The 23801-nt window shown below is 30.7% G+C and overlaps 1 protein-coding gene across 4 annotated transcripts in view; it reads right to left on the bottom strand.

Annotated features, from left to right (window-relative positions):
• Positions 1-23801, bottom strand: part of Ypel (Yippee-like) — a 306816-nt gene that overhangs the window by 199279 nt on the left and 83736 nt on the right. For 2 of the 4 annotated variants that reach the window (XM_071893532.1, XM_071893529.1), the window contains exon 2: positions 21465-21779. The exons of 1 other annotated variant lie outside the window; for it this stretch is intronic. The gene's annotated coding sequence lies outside the window, so the exon portion shown is untranslated. Of the gene's footprint in view, positions 1-21308; positions 21404-21464; positions 21780-23801 lie in introns of all 4 variants that reach the window. One more of the 4 variants, XM_071893530.1, reaches the window with a different exon arrangement.

The following is a 23801-nucleotide window of genomic DNA, read 5'->3' as shown; positions in this document are numbered from 1 at the left end:
CTTTTCTTATACAGTGTCATTCAGGTCCCCGTTGGCAAAGATCATTTTTGCCACCATAAAACATCCTTTGAGTATTTTTTTGGTGCCTAAATTTTCTTCAATCAGGTGATGTTTCCCTCTCCCCACCAACTATATTAAGAGAAAAGTGAAAATCAGTTTTCATTCAGTCAAGGTGAATTGAGCTCCATAAAAAACAAATTAAGCCACTGAAAATTATAAACGCCCATAGGTGCACATTTTCACGCTAATTCATCCAAAAAGCTATCAAATGGTATGAAAAGATTGACTGCAAGCACCAAATCCTCTGACTGCAGCCTCCCCCCCCAACGTTTTCTTGGCCATCCATTTCAAGATTTATAAGAAACCAAAAAGATCAGCTCATAAATTGGCAACTGAACATCCTACTTCGCCTAGCTTTGCACTCCAGATAGTCGATGATGCTCTCAAAATCCAATTCCAAAAGCTTCAGCTCCAGCTGGTCATAACCAAAGTAACGGCAGCGATCCGTGTGGAACACAGTGTAATTTTGCTTCCAAGTTTAACGCAACACACAAAAACTATCTTCTCAGACGTAAAAAAGTTTGATACAAGTTCAACCGTCTAAATGACCGAATCATAGCTAGTCCAGCTAATGAGTTTCCATCAGATCTAAGAGCAGTCTTCAAGTCTAAGTTTTCAGCTTGGTTAATGGTATGGGGAGGAATTTCAAATCACAGTTTCAAGCTTCCGTTAGTTTTTCTTCAAAATGGTGTTCCGATTAATTAAGAAAGCTACATATCCAAAATTTTGGAGCCTGTTTTCCTTCACTTGTCTAATTCCTGGAAGTTGAAAAAAAGAAATTCATTTTTTCACAAAAGTGGATGCAGTCCAACTTTTGCCCTCCTTCGAGTTCGGATATTAACATTTTCGATTATTTCGTTTAGGGTTATCTAGAGTGGAAGATAGGAACAATACGACATCCAAAGATTGAATCTCTTAGAGCCATCATTGAGAGGGAATTTGCTGCATTTCTTGAATCCTTTGTGCGTAAATCATGTCAATTATTTCCAAAAAGACTTCAAGCAATCATCGACAAGGGATGTGGTTTTAGCAAATTAGTTTTTTGTATTTCTGTTTAAGTATTGATCAAAATAAATATTATTAAACTTTCCCTCTAAAATGTCTTATTTTTTAACAATAGATAATAGATTTTGTTGAACAACTCTGGATATGTAATTTTTTATAATGTATCTTTTATAAGGGAATTTTTTTGAAATAAAAGATACCCTTGAAACATGGAACAATATAGGAGATCCCGTCCTGTCTCATTTCTGCGTCAATAAGCCATGAAATCCCATTTTTTTGGCTTTCATCTCATTGGTTTTTAGTCTGATAAAGATTTTTATTTTACAAGAATTGTTTGTTTTTTATTGCTCTAGAAGTTGATATTCCGGAAAAAATCAAAAAATTATTTAATAAGGCAATGAAACCGGTGAGGCATTCTCAAAAAATTTCAAAAACTCTTCCGGAAAAAAGTTTTAAAAAAATTCCACAGCGTTTTTTGCAAAAATTAAGTCTTCGTATATGGTTTATGTACTGGTTTATCATGCTAAAGCAATTATTTTACAAAACTGGAATGTCATAAGTAAGAAAATTACAGTTTATTCTGTTTAAAAATCCATTAAAACATAATAGTAATTGCACACATGACGTTATGAGTCTAAAAACTGTCAAATTGTTCGAATTCTTATCCATAGATTCGTGAAAGAATCAAAATACACCCTACCTGAGAAAAGTGTAATAATAATTATTTATGTGTAAGTTTTTGATATGTACTTTGTTTGGTATTTTTTTCTTAGTAGATTGAACATAGAAATTGATTTGCACAAAACAGCCATTAAAAGCTATTTTTAGGAGTTAATGTTCAATAAACACTCAACTTTTTGTTTATTGAGTTATAAACAATAATTTTATATGATGAAATTATTACCTAAATGCAAGATTTCGCAGGAATTAGTTTTCTTGAGAACTTTTTGTAGTTCTAAAATTTTTCAATGGAAACAAAGTCCTAGGGAATTTAGCATTTATGTATTTATTTTAGGATTTAAAGTTCCTTCTGATAACTCATGAAAAGGAAAGTTGAATTTTTATTGAAGAGTAACTCCTTAAAATAACTTTTTAAGGCGTTTGTTAATAAACAGTGTCATTATTACAGTTCATTTGAAATCACCAAAAATATATAAGAGTACTAACTGTATAAAAAATTAAGTACCGAAACAAGTATGAGTGGGCTTATATTATATATCTATATGAACGCAATAAATCATTAAATAATGTACTCCTTCGGTGGTGGAAAGGCTGTTTTTATGAAACATTAATAGCTATAAATTTTGGTTAAATGTTTCTTATAATATGATGTTTTTTTCGGGGGGAGGCGCCACAAGTAGATTATAATTATAGTAGTAACTTTCTTTCTGTTTTCACAGTAATAAGAGGAACAAACTTAATCTTATGTATAAGAATGATTAAGAGGAATATAATTGGAAAGCAATCAACGTTTTTACTGGCCGTTGTATTCCCAGATCTTGCGATATTGACGACACGTTAAGGATCATTTTTATCAAAATGTCAAAAATAATAATTCATAACTTTCGTTATGTTGTTATAATTTAATATAAATTAATTTGTTATTTCATCATCCATTGTTTCTAATACAGATCCTTCGCTCTAGATCTTGTATGGAATTATTGTATACTTCTATAAGAACTGAGGATGTGATAAGAATGAACAATACTGGAAGGAAATGTACAGGGAGGGACAAAGAGACTTATTATCCTTCATATGCAGCTCTTCCATTGAAACCCCATCAAAAATCTACTGTATTTCATTTATTTGAGTCCTTTAATGTCATTGATGTATATAACATATCTATGACATTGAATTAATTTATAAGGCTGTATTAATTTTGCAATTCTAGACCATTCATCGTCGCATCCAATTCTATTATTCATTGTGAGTCTCTTATGTCATTGGAAAAAACAGTAGAAGATGATCCTGGGCCATGAAATTTAATTATCTTTTCTGGATATATTTATCACAAAGGCCGCAAAATATATTTAACTCTCCTATTACCTACATATACTTATACATAAATAGTTCATGGGAACTCTTACGGGATAAATGTGTAAACAAATTATCCATGATCTTATAACTGTAGTAGATTAATATTGAAAAGTATGAATTTTGTTTAACATTTTTCAAAAGTAAGTGAGTTGAAAATCATTTTCTGAATTATTAAATCACTTGTAATCATAATTGAATTTAACTGTAATGAGAATGTGGGATCCCCACATAACTATTCCATAAACACTTCCAATTACACTAAACGGTTAACATGTGACAAAACTTAATATAAAAACGATGGTTTTAGTAATTATTGACACTAAATAATTAATTAAATGCCTTGACAATTAATAATAATACCTTTTCGTATTAACGGAACAATATTGTCCCATATATTTATTCATTCGTCATTGCTCTATTTTTCATCATATTCAGGATATTTTTAAATTATTAGAAAGAGTAATAGTAGATCTCTAAAATTTATAAAAAACCTCACATCATAGATCTTTATGTTCGTGCTTTATAAGTTTCCACGCTAGTGCGTTGTTTACTTAAATTCGTTTGTAAACCCACAACCAATGAGTAGCTCCACATTGCGGAAAAATAATAAACCTCCTTGAATAATAATTATGATGATCCGACCAAAGAATACTAGCTAGAGAAATACTTTAGACGAAGTTGAGTCACCTGTTGACATAAGTGAGCTCTGTCCAATTTTAAATTTAGTTTTGATATCGAAGAAATAGTATCAGCCATTTTGAATGCATGAATTTTGTTCATAATATTTTCTTTTCAGATCCAAGTGGAAGAGATAGATGCTTTAGAAGGGCACAAGCAAACTCAAAAATATACATTATCCACCAGGGTGTTACTGTCGATTGGCCTGATATCAGGCTGGATTGCTAAAGACCGCTAGTATTTTTGAAAATTACGTCAACGTTACGTCTGACGCCAGTGTATTTTTTTAGCTATTTTAGTAATATTTCATCATTACAAATTGCAATATTTCGGTATTTGTAAGTTATAAGATAGTTATTAGTTATTATTATAGTTTATATGAAATGAATTTTTAGATAAGGAAGGGAAGACTCTCGCAACCATTCAATACAAGTCTACCAAGTAGGATTCATTTTCACTTCACAGAGGAAATTTGACTACACTGTAAACTTAGGTTTTTATTCTTTTAGAGTATCAATATTAAAGTACTACTTATTAGGGTACAGATTAGCTAGTAGAGCATGTAGATACATATATTTTTTATGAATAATTTTTATACAATGTAGAGTTGTTCGTAAACAAGATAATGGAAAGTAAACAAAGAACATGATTTTTTTCCTTTTTCGTAGAACTTTTTGACACCAAATTTAAAGCATTTTAGAAGATGTAAACTGTGCTGATGAAAAAACTTTCGACAATTTATTAAATGATTCGGATACTTAATTTATAGCTGATGAAGAGTTATTACAGAAACAAATGTATAAGATGCTTCATTGACACCTGAAACCAACATTCACGTCGTTAAATATGGTACCTCGAAATTTTTACTTTGATGATAATATCAAAGATAAGAGTCACAAGGCATATTAAGTAAGACAACTGATAGTCTATCTGAACGAATGGTTCACAAAATTTGTGTCCTACAATTGTAAAGCTCAACAATAGAGGCATGGGGGATTCGATCACATGGATCAAAGAATTACTTTATATCACTTGGATTGAAAGTCATCAACACGTTTTAAAAAAATAATTTTCTTTGATTTTTTAGATATAGCAATATCGTTAAACATCCAAATAAATATCGGTTCTGGACTACATGGTTGTAATTATTAAGAGTCTGATTAAATAATATGAAGGGCGGCAAAGGGCAACCCAATTGTCTAAGCCAACGAAAGGAGAAGAAAGTAACTATTTAAAAGTATAATCATGGTGAACATTTACCAACGTTTCAACAAAAAAGAAAAAGATGTACCTTCTGTTTAAGCAAAAATATAGAAATTCAAATTTTATCATTATAATGGCTTGAAATCTTGTTTTATGCTTGGTAAGAGATAGAAGTTGCTTCCTTATGTTTCACATGTAAAGTATTTATTATATTAATATTAATCAATTTTACATGATAGAATTACTACTTGTTTCAATTAAAAATAGAAAGTATATCAAAAGAATTAATAAATGTTAAGAATTCGACTCCATAGGTTAACTTTAGTATTTTGCTTATACATAATTTTAAGAAAATATCGTACATACACAGAGGGACACCAGTGTTCTTTCAAATTAGTGCAAACCAATTGAACTTAGTAAAAAAATATTCCTAATTAGTTCTAATATAATCAAAACAATCCAGAATTGAGTAAAATTAGCTTTGATTTTCATTTCAATTCGCTGTGGGTCTGGAAAGTTAATATGCTCTTAGTACTTAAAATTATTTTTTTATTTATTAGTTATATATAAAGAAATAAAGAAAATCATTAAAGAAATCATTGATGTTGAATGTGATGAGGAGGGCCATTTTGATTGTTTCTTGTTTCTGTAAACTTTTTAAGTGCATGGCAAAAAAAATTAGTTTAGGAAATGACAATATTCAAACATATATACAAATAACTTCTTTTAAAATGAAAAATAGAAAGTAAAAATTTGTTTTCAATATGGATCCTTCAACCTTTATAAAAATTTTACTTTTCTAATTGGATTGTACAATGTTATTATTAATATTGAATAAATTCAAAAATTGACTACAATCTATTCTTATTTATAATGATATACATATTAATGAAGAGCAACCATAGGAATAGCCCATATCGTATCTCCTGTTGGACCCTTTATCTTCCTTTGGGTTTGTCAATTCATTCATTATATATGTTTTCAAACTTTGTTTATCAAAAGTATTAGAAGTTTACTACTCGTTTATTCGTTTTCAACTTGTATAGAACTCATTCGCGTTTCGTCTGATTTTAACTCCCACTAAATAATATATTAAAAAGAACGCCGGAACATGTTAAAACTGGCAACCTCCTATAGCCCTAATAACTAATCTTAATCAAGGGAATGTTGTATCAACGATACAAAAATAGGCTTAAATATCGATACATTTATCAACAGATATTTTTGTAGCTGAAGAATAATATTAAATATAACTGATTCAGGGTGAGTGTCAAATTGTAAAAAATTCTGATAACTATTATTATTTTCTTGAGATTTTAGTATTGATTCTTGAGATTCCCGTGTCAGATGGAGTAAATTTAATAGTAAAATGTTTACTTATAGTTAATCAGTACAACTCTATATGATTAATAAAAAAAAAACTAACATAAGTTCAAGGAATTATGTTCCAAAGAGTCCAAATCTAAATACACTTTTGAATCATTAGGCTCATGGAGTAGGAGGTGTGCAAAAAGTCTTATAACAGCTTGAAGGACCTTATGACTTCTTTCAACAAACCTAGGCCTGAATGTGTCCTTAGTATATTAATAAATTCACATCTTTACAACGTCGTATCGCATGATCATATCTGACCAATAATGAACAATATAGAGGGTGATAATTTCCCACTCTTTTTCATTTATCTGTTCTTGTTATTCCAAAATGATCGAAATAAATTGTTGTTGTAGTACCGTACCTTCTACATTCTCGTTAAAATAATAATTAAAAAAGTTGTGTCAGTTGTAGTTACATACTGCTGAAAAACCCGAAAATTTCCTCCCATATTTGTCTCTTCCATAGCCAAGCATCCACATTCGGAGGCAAGGTTGCTGCTGTAACCAAGTTACTTAGTGTTTCGACCCAGCATTACTTTTGGCAGAGGTACCAATTGCCTGTGAACAGTCCAGGCTTGAATCCAGTCAAAAACCTTTGGATAAACCTTAAAGGAGAAGCTAATTAAACAGGTAAAATATGTATGGGAAACTTTGGATACTAGAGTACTGGAGAATCTTGCAACCGACATTTCCAGAAGGATGTTTGAAGTCTTCAAGAAGGAAGGAGGATTCATTGGTTGATGTACCACCTTTCCATGCTTTGTTATCAATGAAATACACTGCTTTTTCCAACCTGACAATCTTTAATTGGTAACCTCTATACTTGGTACGTGGACAAACGTCGAATAGACTAAACGTCGAATAGACAAAATGCAACCAGACAAAACGTCGACTGACAGAACGTCAATCGTAGAATATAAAATGAAGGACTACTCCATTTAAGCCCGGAAAGGCCCCCCGAAATTTGAGACTGTTTTGGGTGTCATCACATTTTGAGGCGCTGCGGTACATGAAATAGCCCCAAATTTTGAAATATACTGATAAGTTTGTGAGGCTTCCTTAATGTTAGTTTATTTAGGGTTGCTGGGGTAAATATCTCAGCCTGAAAATGTCTGAAGTGATTTGCGGTAGAAAAAGTTTCTCATATTTTGAAATGTGAGCTTTTCCGGTCGACGTTTTTTCCATTCGATGTTTTATGTATTTGACGTTTTATCCATTCGATGTTTTATGTATTTAACGTTTTGTTCATTCGACATTTTGTCGGTCGACGTTTTGTTGGTGGACGTTTTGACCTGCTACCCGATACTTAGTTAAATAATAGGGACGAGAAATACAAAAATTACTTTTTAGCCAATCTTATACATATAGGTAATTTTTCCATAGACTATTTCACTTTAGGCAAATTGATTTAAAGCAAGGATATTTCGCCTTAATATATAAATAAACAAAATTTATAGGTTTTTTTGTGATTTTTGGTTAAAATTGATATTCTCTTTGAATTTTTAACAAAAGTATGTTATAAATATTACTATAAAATGCATTAAATGGTTGGTCTTTGTTGGGAAAATTATGGAATCATGCACTATAATTTCAGTTCATACACCAAAAAAAAAGAACTATGTAATTTTTTGGAACAAGAAAAAAAAATAAGTAGGTATTAAAGTTAGTATAATAAGAAAAACAAAAATACATAAACACTGCAAAGAAAAAATAAATATATATAAATACTGTAAAGAAAATAAAAATTGCTAATCACTTCATTGTTAGTAATTATCATTAGACATGATGGGTTATTCACGCTAGAAAATACTCATAGATTGACAAACAATCATAATATGAGGTAAGAGCATAATACTATCATACAGAAAAACAAACATTTTATGCATTATATACAAATACATATATTGATTTTGAAAATTCAAAGGGATCATTAATTTCAACCGAAAATAAACAATGACGACGAATAAACCTTATAGGTTTAAAATTAAGCGAAATAGCCCAAGATGAAAAGGTTTAAGACAAAATTACGGGGCACCCATATAAACATATAAAAACCCATAATTTATAGGCATATTTTGTTCAATTATAGGATTTGTATTCTAATTTAGGGAATAAATTGAGATAAATAAAAATGTTAATTATAATTAAAAGCCTCCATTTGATTTATGAGACATAACTAGTTCCAAATATGGCCCTTTCAAATTAAACCTATCAACTAAAAATACTTTTATGGTGATTGGTTAGTATTATTTGTTTATTTAGTTTGATTAAAGAAATTAGAAAATTATTATGAAACACACGGTAATTAGGTATGCATAGATTTTGTAAAAATATGACATACCAGTATGCTAAAAGAAAAACTAAAAAATGACATGGTAACTTTGACAATTTGAAGACTGTTTGTAAGAAGAGTAGCTTAGCTGTCATGATATAAATTAGATTATCTACGATCAGCTTATATAGGAAGGACATGATTACATAATTATCTCTCACTACAAAGGACATAAGCAGGAATTACTTCAATGGCATTCCTAAATTTTACTCTAAGTGCAACAAAAACTTACTTTTATGCAATGTAAATAATCAAATCGTACCTTTTTTGATTGTTAGATTTTGCTCGTGTAAAAAAATAAACTGAACAAAAACATGGCGACCATGATAATTTAAAGAACATTTTGGAGGATGTCCTATTTAAAGGATATCATCTGAATACAATTGGACAACCCCAAATTACTAGGACATCGACCATACCTCAAAATTTTATGTAACAGAGAAGAATTGTGTCGGTAAAAGTAGTAACCCTTGATACAGTTTATGGACCGCAAGCTTTATGTCACCTGCGTTGAGAAGCGTTAAACTCCCAATTTGTCCGTTGAAACCTGATGAAAACTTCAGAAGTATCTTTTCCAAATATTTTAATCACAAAAAAAACAAAAAACACTATCAAAAGCTTAAGCTAACACCCAAGGAAGAAGTGATAAATGGTCCCAATTTCGTTATGGGAAACCCTTCATGAATTTGAAAGAAAATTGGTTTCTGTACCGAATTGCAACGTTTAGGGACTATTTGTTTCATAAATTGAACAAAAAAACTTTGCTCGTTCAGTAAAAAATAAAGGGTATAATCATTTTTACCATTGCAAATACATTATTCACATGAGGACTGTAAATAATTTATTTATCCGGGATGCGTATGGGATTCAGCCGAAAAATAAGGTTTGCTTGTGGCCACTAATCCAAGAGCCAATTATGGATGTAAGGCTGAAGCAATAATCCAGAAGGTGTCCTGTATAAGGTATGGTGCAAGGTCTTCCTGGTCAGCTAGAGGTTTGGAAGAACTAGTGAAGGTGCTCATAAGAATTATTGGTGTTTTTGACGAGGGAGGAGCAACACAAGGTGGGTTAGGAATTGTAAAGTAATAATGATGTTTAGCAGTATCTTTCTTTTCATCGTGGTTTTTCTTTCCATTTTTTGTTTTTTATGATTGATGGTTATTTTTGGATCAGTCCAAGGGCTGATTGCCTTATCAGTCTTTTTTCCCTGCCCTTTCCTGTTTTTTTATCAGTCCGATCTTTTTCACCATTCATTGGTCCGAAGGACTAATACATCAGGCTTTCAGCCCTTCGGTCCTAGCTACATTTTATTTACTTGACTCATAGCTAATATGATATAATAATATTCATAGTATGAATAATACCTACAACGTATAATAAAAAGTTATGTTCATACATCTTCTACAGTTATCTTGTTTCTTTTATACTGGTTATGGATTATGATGTAACTTCAACGACTCAAATGGCGTAGTTAGTAGTAACTACGTAATTTCAGCTGTTGTAGGTTCAACAAATGACCGATTAAGACCGGTCCTAGGATTGACAAATTGTATGTCGGCCTGGACTGATAGAACTCCAGTCTTCTTGGTTTTTAGACAGATCCAACACTAGTGATAGTAATGATTAGTTTATAGTTATTAATAATAAAATAATAATTTATTGAATGTTTTAGATAGTCAATATTTAATGTTTCATAGTAACGACTTTTTATTTGATTAGCTTAAAGCACCTATGAAGTCAAAGACATAAACATAAGTCCTACTCCGTATTTACTATTTAGAATAATAATACAATTATTCTGTAAAACTCTGTTACTGTGTAAAACAAGGACTTACCCTTATAACTCACAAACAAATCCTCAGTATTACTTATCGTCTTGTATGTGCACACGCAGAATGAAAGAATAATGATAAAATTTTGCAGAATGAATATGAAAATGTTCTGGTTCCAGCTACAAAAAGTATTGTACGCGTTTTAATTCATATTTTCTACCACTCTATCTCTGCTCATTGCACATATATGAGTAGAAAGCAATTGAAACAAAAACGTTAATATTTTTCATGAATACTAACAAGTACTTCATAAATATAATCTGCTCATTTCATCAATGCATATAATCAGTCATGCTTATTATGCTGGCATCATTATATTTAGGTACTTAGATCCGTGCAAAATTAAATTATATAAATATTCATGAAATAAATAATTGATTTATGGATACTTCTAGGCATACATGTATAGAAGAGTCTGCGAATTATACAGAATATAACCAACAGTTTCATCAATTTTCATGTTTTCTTTTGTACTTTTATCTTGATTGGCAATCCCTTTAGATACTTAACACTTAACATCCCTTTGGGCTATTTATCCATATGATCAACTAAATTGTAATTGTTTTTTCTTTTGTTGGCTATATTTTTAGTGTTGTGTCCACCAGAATAGTCATTGACTCAGTTTAACTCAACTTGAGTCGATGATTCTTTGACTCGACTCAATTGAAGAGTAGATTTTCAAACTACTAACAGTTATAAGCTTCATATTAGCTTGGGCCTCATTCAAACCTCCAGTCCTAGATTGAGTAATGTAGTCTTGTCGCAATTCTTCAAAAAAGTTCAAGTAGAATCTCAAGTCATGACGCCAAACACCACTTCTGAATAGATTTGATATTATAAAAAAAAATAAAACAAGATTATGAAAGCTGGATAGCTTCTAGTTTATTTTATTTGATAAAATCAGCTCCAACCTCAATTACAGTCTCAATACTAAGGCTAAAAAGGCAAGCATACCATAAGTTTTTTGAATAAAACCAATGGCTTAGTTTATTAATTGATTGTGTTGAATAAAATAATACATAAATATCAAACAAATAATTGTTGTTTCATAGCTTATATTTCTATCTAGTCTACAATTTTAGAAATACATTTATGAATTTTGTCTGGATATATCTCGGCAACCCTATATTTTATGTTCCAATCATTTAGGAATTGTTTTTCTTTAGTTTTTGATTCATATAACCAATTCTGGATTGAATTATCGAGGTTTCAAAGAATGTGATTTTTATGTGTTCCTATTATTTATTCCTTTCCACAATGAATATGAGAAACGAAGATGGAAATTCAATATTTATAAGGTCATAGAAAATATTTTTTGTTTAAATTAGTTACTATTGTTGACAAAGTAATTTATTTAAAAAGTAATACAATATACTCAAATTGATTGTCCGAAGTAAACTCGTTTACTTTTTGGTAACAAACAAATTAGGTAAACTTTTGCAAGATGTAAAAGGAGTACAAAAATGAGGTTTTATCAAAGACTTCTTTATTGAAATATCCTTCTATTTTTCAAAATGATTTCCTTTGGCCGCTACTATTGTCTCCAACCTGGACCTGAAGCACTCAAGCAATTCTTGATAAAGACCTCGGACATGACCTCCAACTGATGCTCGACGGAGACCTTGAGGTCATCTAAATTTGGGCAAAGGGTAGCAAAAGTTTTTTTCTTGACTACAATTTTAATAGCATGGAAGGAACCCCATTAACTAAGTAAACAATTTCTGGCCTCTCTTGCCCAAATAGCCTTCGTTGCTGTTGAAAGCAGTTGGATATGTAGTTTTACAAAATCCTAAAATCCTTCACATACCTTTTCCCAGTCAAATCACGTACATTGAGGGCATTTATATGCTGCCTCATCGGTTTGGCTGGACTTCTGGCAATTATGATGACCACGTCATCCATGATCCATATTTTCCATCGTCTACTGCAGCCAGGTGACCTCTTAAGGCTCTGACCTGAAGCAAACATGTTTTAATTCTTTTAAACAAGACTCTGGAGCACCCTATGACCTTATTGATTTACTCGATTCTCACCTGGGCGTGAAGCAAATCAGAAAACCTTTTTCTTTTCGCCTCCTAGTTCAAAAATTTGATTTTTTAAATTTTTTTTGTTTTGTTTATTCTCTGGAATAGTCCATCCTTTTAATAACCATCTACTATTATTTATTAAAAGTTAAGTCCACGATTTTACCTCCAAGAATGAATACGAAATCTGGCACAAGCATTATTTTTGTTATTTCCTCAAAAATTATCTTACTATTTTGTACAAGCATAGTAACTATACAGACGTTGTACGTGTATTGGGTATAGCATGTACCATCTTACATTTATATAACTGCACAATTTTCAAATCAGCAAAAATTGTGGGTATTAAATATCATATTCTGTATGGAACATGTTTAATTCGATACTATTTTTTGATTTATAATTCATTTAGAATAGTCTACAAAATATAATATTATCTCCTTCCATTATTTTTTAATATCATGAATTAACAGGTATAACATATATTAGCCAGTGATATTTAATTTATCCACTGATGCTTAAAGTATCCTATATAACAACTACTAAATCTCAATTAAGTTTTCTAATGCTAAAATATTCAATTTTATGTTCGGGGAGCTTAGCATCCCAGGGAAGTACTCGCATGAGGATTTGAATAGAGGTAATTGAAGGTAAAAACATTTCATTTCGAAGTCTGTTGTTTGAACTTAAAACTCATACAAATATATGCGTTTAAATTAATGTTGAGTTCTTGAAATGTTGGTTTCATCCCTTATCATTTGTAAACCCTTTTTTGCATTATATTAATAAAAAACGTTTGAAGGAGAAACCACAAGTTTAAAATATATTATATAAAATCTATAAATGGATAATGATGAACAATCCAAAAAGGCAACCATTTTTATATGAAAGAAGGTGGAGTTGTAAGTTTTTAATTTCTGCTCTATGCACAACTTTTTTATTTTTCGGGAATAGTTATTAGTTTGTGTGATTTCTTTTTTTTGCAAAGAAAATGTTAGTCTGACATGTACAAAAAATATTTATTTTTTCTACTTGAAGAAAGTAACAAAGGAAGAAAAACCTTTGTATGAAGGTGACACATCTATCATATATGATTGGAAATAATGTTCATCTTTAGCAATAGCTGACTCCATTTTTAATCCAATCTTTATTTTTTTCTCTTTTTATTAAGCCTTGGTCGGAGTGAGTGAAATAGGAATTGTTTTTGTATAAGATGATTTATCAATTTGTATATAAATTGCAAAATGTACTAATATAATAAAAAAAATATATATATACAAGTATAATGAAGACTTGAGTTGATTCATTACGTGTATTTGATGCAATCTGAAGATTCATTCTTTTTATTTATAAAAGAATATGTATGAATGGTGTATACACACTTATGTCATTAGACTTCCCTTGAAGATGATAAACGATCAAATTTTTGAGTATGCAAAGAAAAAACTAAGTTAAATGGATGTATAAAAAGTTGGGAATACCACTTTGACGTACATTTCATCATAAATATGACCTGTCATATTTTTTAAAAAACATTTTGCCTCAAGTAAATTTTTGAATAAATAAATTAAACAATTTTTTTTCTTAAATGATCTCAAATCCAGACTATGCTATTTTATGTAAAACAGTAAAATCTTGAAATACGAGTACTTTTTTATTTCCCTTTAATATGTCAGATGAAGGAGCACTGATTGAGTATAAGTAAATATTATAGTATTAGATTTACTCCATCTAATCTAGGAATCTTCTTTGAAGTACATATACATGATGTATATTTCTTATCTAGGAACGAACGGGGCGCCAACCTACGCACATTAAGATCAATAGATTAATTTCTCTGGAGCGCGTTGTCCACTGAGTTACGTCGTTTTATTTATTCATTATACAAAACTACTCATATGAAATGCATGACGTTTGCTGATGACTACTCATTTAGTCCTCAGTATTCCGGCAATCATCAATTATTTTCATAGACGATACTTTTTTTTTAATATATACTGTATACACTTTAAAAAGGGATTTATTGCTTATTTGGGAAGCATGTAATTTAATGTTTTTCTCTCATACATACCCATGGTACTTAGAATCAGAGTAATTCAGAGACACTTTTTTTGTGAAAAAAAATATTGTAAAGCACAGCCCATTTAGAAAAGTATTAAGTAAAAATCTTACAAATATTTGGGAAAGACTCGTCCCTATTTAAGTAATTTTAAATGTAAATTAACAAAGCAATCTTGATTGTATCTTTCAACTTTTATCTCTCCAAATACGAAAAGAGCTTAAAATCTATAAGAAATGATCAAAATTTCTTTAAATGTTCATTTCATAAATAGTAAGGAATGATTTACAGCACTTTAAAGTCCAAGGACTTAAGAGAAAGAGCGGAAATTTATTATAAGGGGATTATGCTCTTTCCTTCTCCTTGATGATGGGCTTTTAATCGTTACCTGCAGTAATATCCTATTCGAAAGATCTTGCAGGAGTTTTATTTACTATTTTGTGGGCTTGATTTAATTGTTTATTATAATTATAATACAGTATGTCCAAAAATTACTGGTGGTTTTTTAAAAAAATCATGAAATACTAAAACAAGTAATTTTTTTTCCCGTAAAAATTTATTTACTTCCAAATATGACGATCTTTAAACTTAATACATTTTTTATGCGTTTTGGCATTCCTTCATACAGGTTATTCAAAGTATCTGTAGAAATTTTTTCCAAAGCTTATGTCAGTTTTTTTTAATTCATCCTCTGAAGTTGCTGGCGCATTTTCCTTCAGTTCCCTCTGTACCAAGGCTTACAAATTTTCAATGGGAGAAAAATCAGGCCTCTTGGCAGGCCATGTGCTTTTGCCCCAGAAGGAATCCAAATTGTCTGAACACCATTTTTGTGCCCTTTTGGAGTGGTGAGCAGGGTCACCACAGAACTGAAGCCGGGCCTTTTTTTGTTGTTATGAAAGTATGGGGTGCAGACAAGGTTTGTATGATAAAACATTCAAAGAGTGCCTCAGGTAGTTATGGATATATGAATGGGATATTGGACAGTCCATTGGAGTCAATCTTGCTGCAAGTTTCATTGTGGATACCCTCTGTTTGGTTAAAGATTTTGAATCACCAGTTTGGAAACTTTGCTCATTTTTTTCTTCCTTCCTCGACCCTTCTGATTTGCAAGGGTTTGTCCATCCTTCCTTTTCTTACACCAATTCTCAATGGTCCTGAGAGAAATCTGTAATATTTGCACAACGTCTCTCTGGCTTGATCCAACCGCTATCATGCCAAAAGCCTTGACCCTGGTCTCCAAAGAGTGCTCTCTCAACATTTTGGATATTAAATTTCCACTAACATCCTGTGGTGTTTTTTGAGCCCTTTTATACTGATGCAATCATCGAAAATTAATGTATCAGAAAAATTCAATATTGTCTAATGATTGTATAAGCCAAATTTCATTTTATTCCGACCAAAAATATTTTTTTTTCAAAACTATAAAACGGATATTTTTAATACCACCATCAATTTTTGGAAATATTGTATATTTTACATTTTTAGATGGCCAGCTTTTTGGGAATTGATAATCTGAAGAATGACTTTTCCTTCCTTAAGCTGTCGTCCATATTATTTAACTCCTGATTGGTGTACTTATTTTCTACTACGTTCAATTATAATCAAAATCGAACTCAACATTCGTGTTGAGAAAAAGACGGAGAAAAACAACAAGGATTTGTTATTCAGTTTTAATTTAAAGCTAAGATGCTTTTCTCTCAAAACATTATTCAAACTGTCAGGATTACCATGTTAATTTTCTATTTTTTTTTTACATAAGAGTTTTTTTTTTCTTAAACTCAAGTTATTAGAATTAAAAGTGTCTCCAATAAATAATCATGGTAAAATTTATGTGTCGAAGATTTTTATTAGATTGTAACTAAAAGGTCCTTCTTTACATCTGTAAATACATTGAGAAGTTGAAACTAAATAAATGAAATATTTTAGTAGACGAAAGAATTTATATTCGGGTCCTGAATGTAGACTTTATCATTCCTATCTTACAATTCGAACAAAGCTGATGAAAGAGGAACAAAAGTTGTTTAATGGGTCATTCAATCAGTTTAAGACGGTAGAATCTCGGATGTTGAATTAACATAAGCTCGTTCTTTCTAAAGGCTATTCCATTCCTGATTCTATGGGTATATTTTGCTTGTTGGAAAAGGTTGAAGATTTAATCAGTTATAATTATATTAAACCTATGACGTAACCAAAACTTTAAGTTTTTGGTATAGCTTTAGATGATTTTGATGGTAAGGTCCTGTGCTCTGAGAGTATATCAACACACTTTAAGTCTTTAGGGGTGAAAATAATTGAACTTAATAATTGAAGGATAATGATCACCTTTTTATAACTGCATTGCAGTCAAGATAAACATTCCCTGATATAATTAATCTAAATAGAGGAATCCATAATAAAAAAGTTATTGAGGAAGACTCATCTATATTGACTTATCGAGGAATCGTTACGCTATCTTTAGGGTACTTTGTAGTTGAAAATTTGCCTGTAGTTAAACAACACTTGAGATGGAATATTTTGAAAAAGCAATTGACTAGAGATGACGTTATGAAGCACAAGGGTATTGAGCTTCTTGGATTGTTTAAGGATGGAAAAATGGTTCATTCATTAGTTTCAGTCGCAAATCTTTGTCGAGACATAATTGAAGCCATATGTAGGTATTCAAATTGGTCTTGTGTTTCAATTTTAATGTTGAGGAAAAAAAAGTGGAGTTCCTATGGCAAATTTGTCGCTGTTAAATTATAATAATGCCAAATTACGGTCATATGACTCCAATTATATTTCAGTAGTTATTTTACTCCCTGATCTAGATATTGTACAATCATTTTCACTCTCACACAGCCATCATCTTGGTATTTAAATTTTGTTTGTCTAACCTGACACAGTATGAAACCAAATCATTAAGTGAAGTTAATTTCTTGCTATTTTAACGATAGTGCATATTGGAGGGTTTCTTCATATTTAATTGTCACCAAATATTCACAACTTTTGTTAAAAAATAAAATACAAAAGATTAAAATATTTTAGAGATGAAAAATCAAACTTTTGAATGTCTGACTGACGTAATCAACAGGTTTGGTTCGAGGAAGGGGTTAAGATCTGCCAGATCGAATGTAGGCGTTTCAACATAAATGATGGGAAGCCTTTGATAGACATCAAATATCCTGAAAGAGGATATGTGGTTTAACAGGATTCAGCTACTCCAGAAATTGTCAATAAGATTCAGCATTGATTAAAGGTGTGAACCTCCATGGCCCATGTACTCCCTTGTTCCAAACTTCTTGCTAATGGAAGTTCGACTTTTTGAGTCAAAGATTAAAATAAAAAGAAGATAGAGGGATATATCATAAAGTTTCTCAGCCAACTTGAGACGCTTTTTCTTTATCCATTTAAAAAAATATAATTTAATAAAGTTCGTAAGATTTAGTTGAGACTTTAAATGTTATTTATGAAACATCTTGATTCGCATACCTATATCGATTGCAAAAACGTTTTGCTTTCTCACTCTGCTTTGATACTCTAGAAAAATGTCATGTTTCAACAAAACTACGTACAACATTTGTAATGAAAGCCGATTGATAAATGCACATATGTGCGAAAAGTTTATTTCTTTTTATTTTTGTTACTAGGTATATGCATAAATTTAAAGAATAGGTTAAAGAGGAAACCACATACATAAACAAACACGCATGGTTCGAATTTTACATTAATATGAATGATTTGAAGTTGGCTTTGATTGGATATGTTGTTAAAAGAAAAAGAAAAAAATAAAGAAGTACAACTTATGATGTCTCGACCTATAGCTTTATCACGCAATAAAAAGATTAAAATTCATTTTTACTAATTACAGTTTAGATATTTAAAAAACAAATTACATACTGAGACGAAATTTTTTCGGCCTTTTTTAATGTTATTTTAATTGGTCATATGGAAAGTAGAAGTAATTATTATAGTAGTATAATTACTCCATCTGACATTGGAATCTTCTTTCAAGTCTATATACATTTAGTATGTAAATTTTCTTTTCTAGGAATGACTGATTATCGAACCTCTGCACATTAAGTTCAAGATAATAATTTCTCTCATGCCCGTTGTCTTACGTCATTCTGATATTTTTCAGTTGAGTCTTTACTAATTCTTTTAAAAATCGATTGAAATTCATGAAAGATTGAAGTTTTGCACTGGGGTCGAAATTTACTATTTGCAAATGAAGGACAGATTTTTTTGGTATCATTCTATGAATAAGTTTATTCCCTCTTCTCATAACATTTAGTTATTTATTTAAAGATAAACTGTAGTTGATATACTTCATTGTTTTTCTGTAACAAAACATTTGTAAAACCGTCAAAATTTTAAAAGTACTCTTAGAAGTGCATCAAATGAGTAATAAGTACGTCAAAAATCAGTTATTTAGATTATCATAAAATTAAATTATATGCATAAAAATGTATATACAGGTATTAACTTAATAAACTTTAGATGGAGGAAAAATTATATTTTATGTCATCGGTTCTAACACTGTTCCATTTTCTCATTTTGTGACAACTAACGTAATTAGCACTTATTTTTGCTCTTTTTTACTCAGTTATGCAAATTGTGTACATATGAAACACTTTTAAGTTTGTAAAATGTCATTTTACTAATTCTCACTATCAGGAAACCCGCATGACATAATCTAAATTGCATCTTTAAAGCGGTACACAAAGATCAAACTTTAATTGAAAGTAATACAGTCCCATTTTTTTATAGGACTGATCTTGTTGAAAAAAAAAAAAAAAATAGCCGTTCTTTTTGTCTTTTTTATAAATGCCAAATTTTTGTTATAAATTTATAATGACCAAACTTCTATTTGCGTAATAGTTGGTTAGGAGGATGTAAGCAGAGTTGACAACTGCTTAAAAAGCGTCCTTTTTTCTTTTTATGTTTACCCTTTTAAGATCAACAGCAGAAATTGAATATACATTGTATTGTACATCAATTATTCTTAAAATTGAACCCGCACTTATAAATTTCTTCTTGGTGATAAAGTTAGTTTGGCTAGACAAAAACTATAACGCTTTTCGATTGATCTAGGATTTTCAGACTGAAATACAACACTAACAGGGCCATACATTTACACATGTCCGACCATCTGCTAAAGGTAAATTGTTCAAACAGACAGGCTAATATAGTTTACCGGGAAATCTGTTATTATTTATTCATCTCTATTATGCAAATTTGGGAGATAAAGAGTCATTTTTTATAATGTCCCAATAAGCAATCTTGTAGAACACATAATTACCTATCGTTTACTAAGAAAGACATTATCCGAGTTGCCACCATTAGCATAAAGTACAAAAAGAGGATTGAGATCGCAGGATCTGGGAGAAGACTGGGACCTCAAGTAAGACAATTTACAATGACTCCATTTCGTGAAGCTCGGGGAGGATCTCAGACACTCTCAAGGAGCAGGCAACAAATCCTCCGTGTTCGTCGACCCCCCTAAGTTGGATCCCAAGGAAAACTCAAATTCCTCCATTGCTGACATGACTAGGAAAATGAACAAGTCCCTATCAGCAGTGCCCAAGGCTCTAAAAAAGGCAGCAGGAAAGTCTTTTTGGTGTATTCGGCAGCCTCTGTTGACATAAATACAGAGAAAAGTCCGTGTGGAGCTTGCAAAAAAAATCGTGAACTCATAGTGTTTTTTTTATGCGAAGACCTTTACTGTTGACTTTGTCTTAAACAGGCAGAATGATCGTGTAGTGACATTTGGTGTTGTATCTGAAGAGTACCGGTATGTCTCCACCACTAAACACCCTGCTTCAGTGAGGATATTAGGCCTGATTGCATCCAAAGAGAAGGCCATGAATCCCGTTTGGTTAATTTTACGATACAGGTTGAAGGCTGACGAGTATGTCAAAATTCTGGACACCAAAGTTCTCCCATGGATCAAATCCATTGTGAGAAATTTTCCCTGGGTGTTCTAACAAGATGGAGCATCTGCCAACACTCCAAAGAAAAACCAATAGTAGCTACAGGACAACATGCACTTCTGGGCAAAGGACTTACGGCCGCAGCAGAGCCCAGACCTCAACCTTCTATACTATTTTTTATCCAGGGGCCCGTGGAGTACAAGGCCTGTAGAGGACGTCACAAAAGCACCTGCGCTCTGAAGACATCCGTCCACAAGGTCTGGGCATCCATGAGTGCTGAGTACATCCAGAGGATCAGTAGTACCTTCCAACACTTACGGTGGATACATTAAATGAAACATATTCTTTCGGTTTTAATCAATAATTTAATTATTGCCATAACAACATTTTGATAGATTATGATTCACTCTGAAGCACTATTTATAATTACACTTTAAGTATTTTTTTTTACCTTTCCTACAAGTATGCATTATCCAATTATAATTTGAAAAAGTAAATCTACAAAATACCTTTAACATTTCAAAAGAAAAACCATCAAAAATGTATTATAATTAAAGTATACTGTATATATAGGAGATGCATGATATACAAAAATCTATATATATAAATTATATATCGACTAATTCATGTATTGAAAATTTATTTTCGTTTTTCTAACCTGTAATTTAAAGAAGTAAACATTTTTATTTTGTTGCATGATGACATATATCCCAAAAACTTATTAAAAATTAAGAGTTCAAAACATATAAAAAAAAGTCATTTTCTTATATATATATATAAATGTATTTTTAATTACTTTTGAAATTGATTTTCGAAAAAGGTCTTATCTATTTTAGCTTTTATTCTTGGTATGTGTGACATCTCAACATAAAAGCAAGCTACCATTGTTTTCTGAAAATTGATCAGTAATATAAAGCAATCGATTAAATTCTACTCTTTAAATTATACTTACCATTTTGTGACTTGTTAGATCGAAGCCGTAGTTTCTAACTGGTTTAATATTAGTAATAAAAATTAAATATTCAATGTCAACTCAAAAAGGACCATTGCAAAATGTACGTCCCATTTCAAACAAATTTACTGGATGAACAAAAGTTTAACAGTTGGAGTACTTGCTTACTATTCCAATGTTATCACTCACTCAATCATTTTCTAAAAAGAGGCCTACATAGCGTCTTGCATCATTGTTTACATTGAATGGAATGGCGGTAGAGGTGAGATGCATTTCACTTGACTAATTTGTCTATTTACTTGACTTCTAGGTAAGCTATGGACAAGAAAAAAATTATAATAATATGTATCAGCATTTTTATCCTGAGCCATTAATTGGTACATATATGTTATTTTTTGAGGGAAGATGTTTATTTTCTATTCACAAATTTCTCCTTAAAAAATGATATGACCCTTTCGTATAAAGTAAAATAACTAGAAAAAATATATTCTCTTTTTCTCCATGTCTTCTTTTTTTATCCAATCCCGCTTTTAAATTGACACTCCACATATTTAAAATATAAGAAGATTTTTATTTCTGAATAATTTTTGAAACATGAAAAAGTATTTTTTATATTACTACAAGAAGTATTCGTATAACTGATGATATTGTCACATAACTATAAAAGACTATGAATTTTATCTGATTTGTTGTTAAATAAATCTTTCAAACATAAATAAAAATTGTGAAAATCCTCCATTCAAATATATGTTTAACAAAAAGGGAATATTTTTTGAATGATAATTCTACCATATAAATTACATACATTAAACATAAAAAAATACAAAATGTATAAAAATTTTGACGGTTTTTTTAATAATATATCAATGGTTAAATCATCACTGTAACTATGACAGATTTTAAAAAAAGTAACATAATTATAGATAAAATAGTAAATGTAGTCAAATTTGGATAATATCAACTTTTTCTATGAAACAAATTTTATATACAGTTATGGGTTTTGCAATAAATCCCTTTTTTTATAAATTACAAATCTGTTAGGAAATCTTAATTTTTTTCCAAAGAACAAAGTGAAGTGTTCAACAGCAAATTTGCAGTCATTTTCAAATCAGAGTGTTATTCCAAGGAATAGCAAAGTCCTTCAAAGGTTCTTTATTGTTTATCAGCTATCATACTTCTTTTTTATTATAGATATTGTGTAATAAGATTTTGGTGTTAATTTATCAGATATTTATATGGGGTTTTGTTTTTCATCTTAAAGGGAAATGTCAATAACATGAAGATAGTTTGAAGCAGATACATAAAGGTCCTTAAAATTTGGGTACTATAAAACTTTTATTTTATGAACAGAACGATAAATTTTTTTGAAGTTAGAAAAAGAGGCTGATTGGAAGCATTTGGAATAACATATTTGCATGTTAAAAAAACATTTTCTATTAGGAGTCGCATTCTAGACGTAGATATGGGACATATCCAACAGTTTCAATTTTTGGCTCAATTACACAGACTTGATTTCACTCAGACTTAACAAATTTTAAGACACCATACCTCAATGTGTCTGATAGTCTTTCTATTTAAAGGTTATTCCAGTTAGTCAATTGATTTCTTAGCAGGTGTCTAGGCTCTTTTTACACTCTAATAATACTTTTAAGTATTCATCCTGGGGGAAAGAATGTGGAGATTTATGATTTCAGATTCAAAAGTAGAACAACCCTAATGAAAATACTATTTGGAAGCATGATGAGAGACAATCTTGAAAGAGATCATGTTAAAAGTACGATGGTATTCTGAAACTTTCTGGCCTGAACCTGAATATGGCAGCAATCATTAATAAATTGTAGTCACTTATTTCTAAGATCTGTTGACAGTTACTTACCGAAGCTTCATATATTTTTGACGCACAAAGTAAGACGTACTATGTAAGAGACGTGTGAGTGAGTTGATGGGAATGTTTTGTTGAATTTTTTAAGTGATTTTTCAACAAAGTCTCAATGTTACTATACACACTACTCCCGGTGAGTTTAAAGACAGGACAAGTTAAAGAGATGGAAGCATCGCTAAGAGATTTGTGTAGAGTTAGAGTAAAACTATTTTGAAAAATATAAATTCAAAATTTATTTTCACATCAACTCACTCAAACGACTGTTACATAGGAACTGCACCTCCAAAATGCCAAATCTTTGGTGAGTAACTCTCAAAAAGATACCCAATATATGTGTCTAATGCTGCTATCTTCACATTGAGGTCGGAAACTTTTCAGAACAGAATCGTATATCCGAAAACTTTAAATCTCCTCACTCCACTCAATGTAAATTCAAAAATAAATTACAATGCTCT

The sequence above is a fragment of the Lepeophtheirus salmonis genome, chromosome 14 (assembly GCF_016086655.4).
Source record: "Lepeophtheirus salmonis chromosome 14, UVic_Lsal_1.4, whole genome shotgun sequence".
NCBI lineage: Eukaryota > Metazoa > Arthropoda > Copepoda > Siphonostomatoida > Caligidae > Lepeophtheirus > Lepeophtheirus salmonis.
Note: the sequence above shows the minus strand (reverse complement) of the source record. Positions and strands in the feature narration are given on the sequence as shown.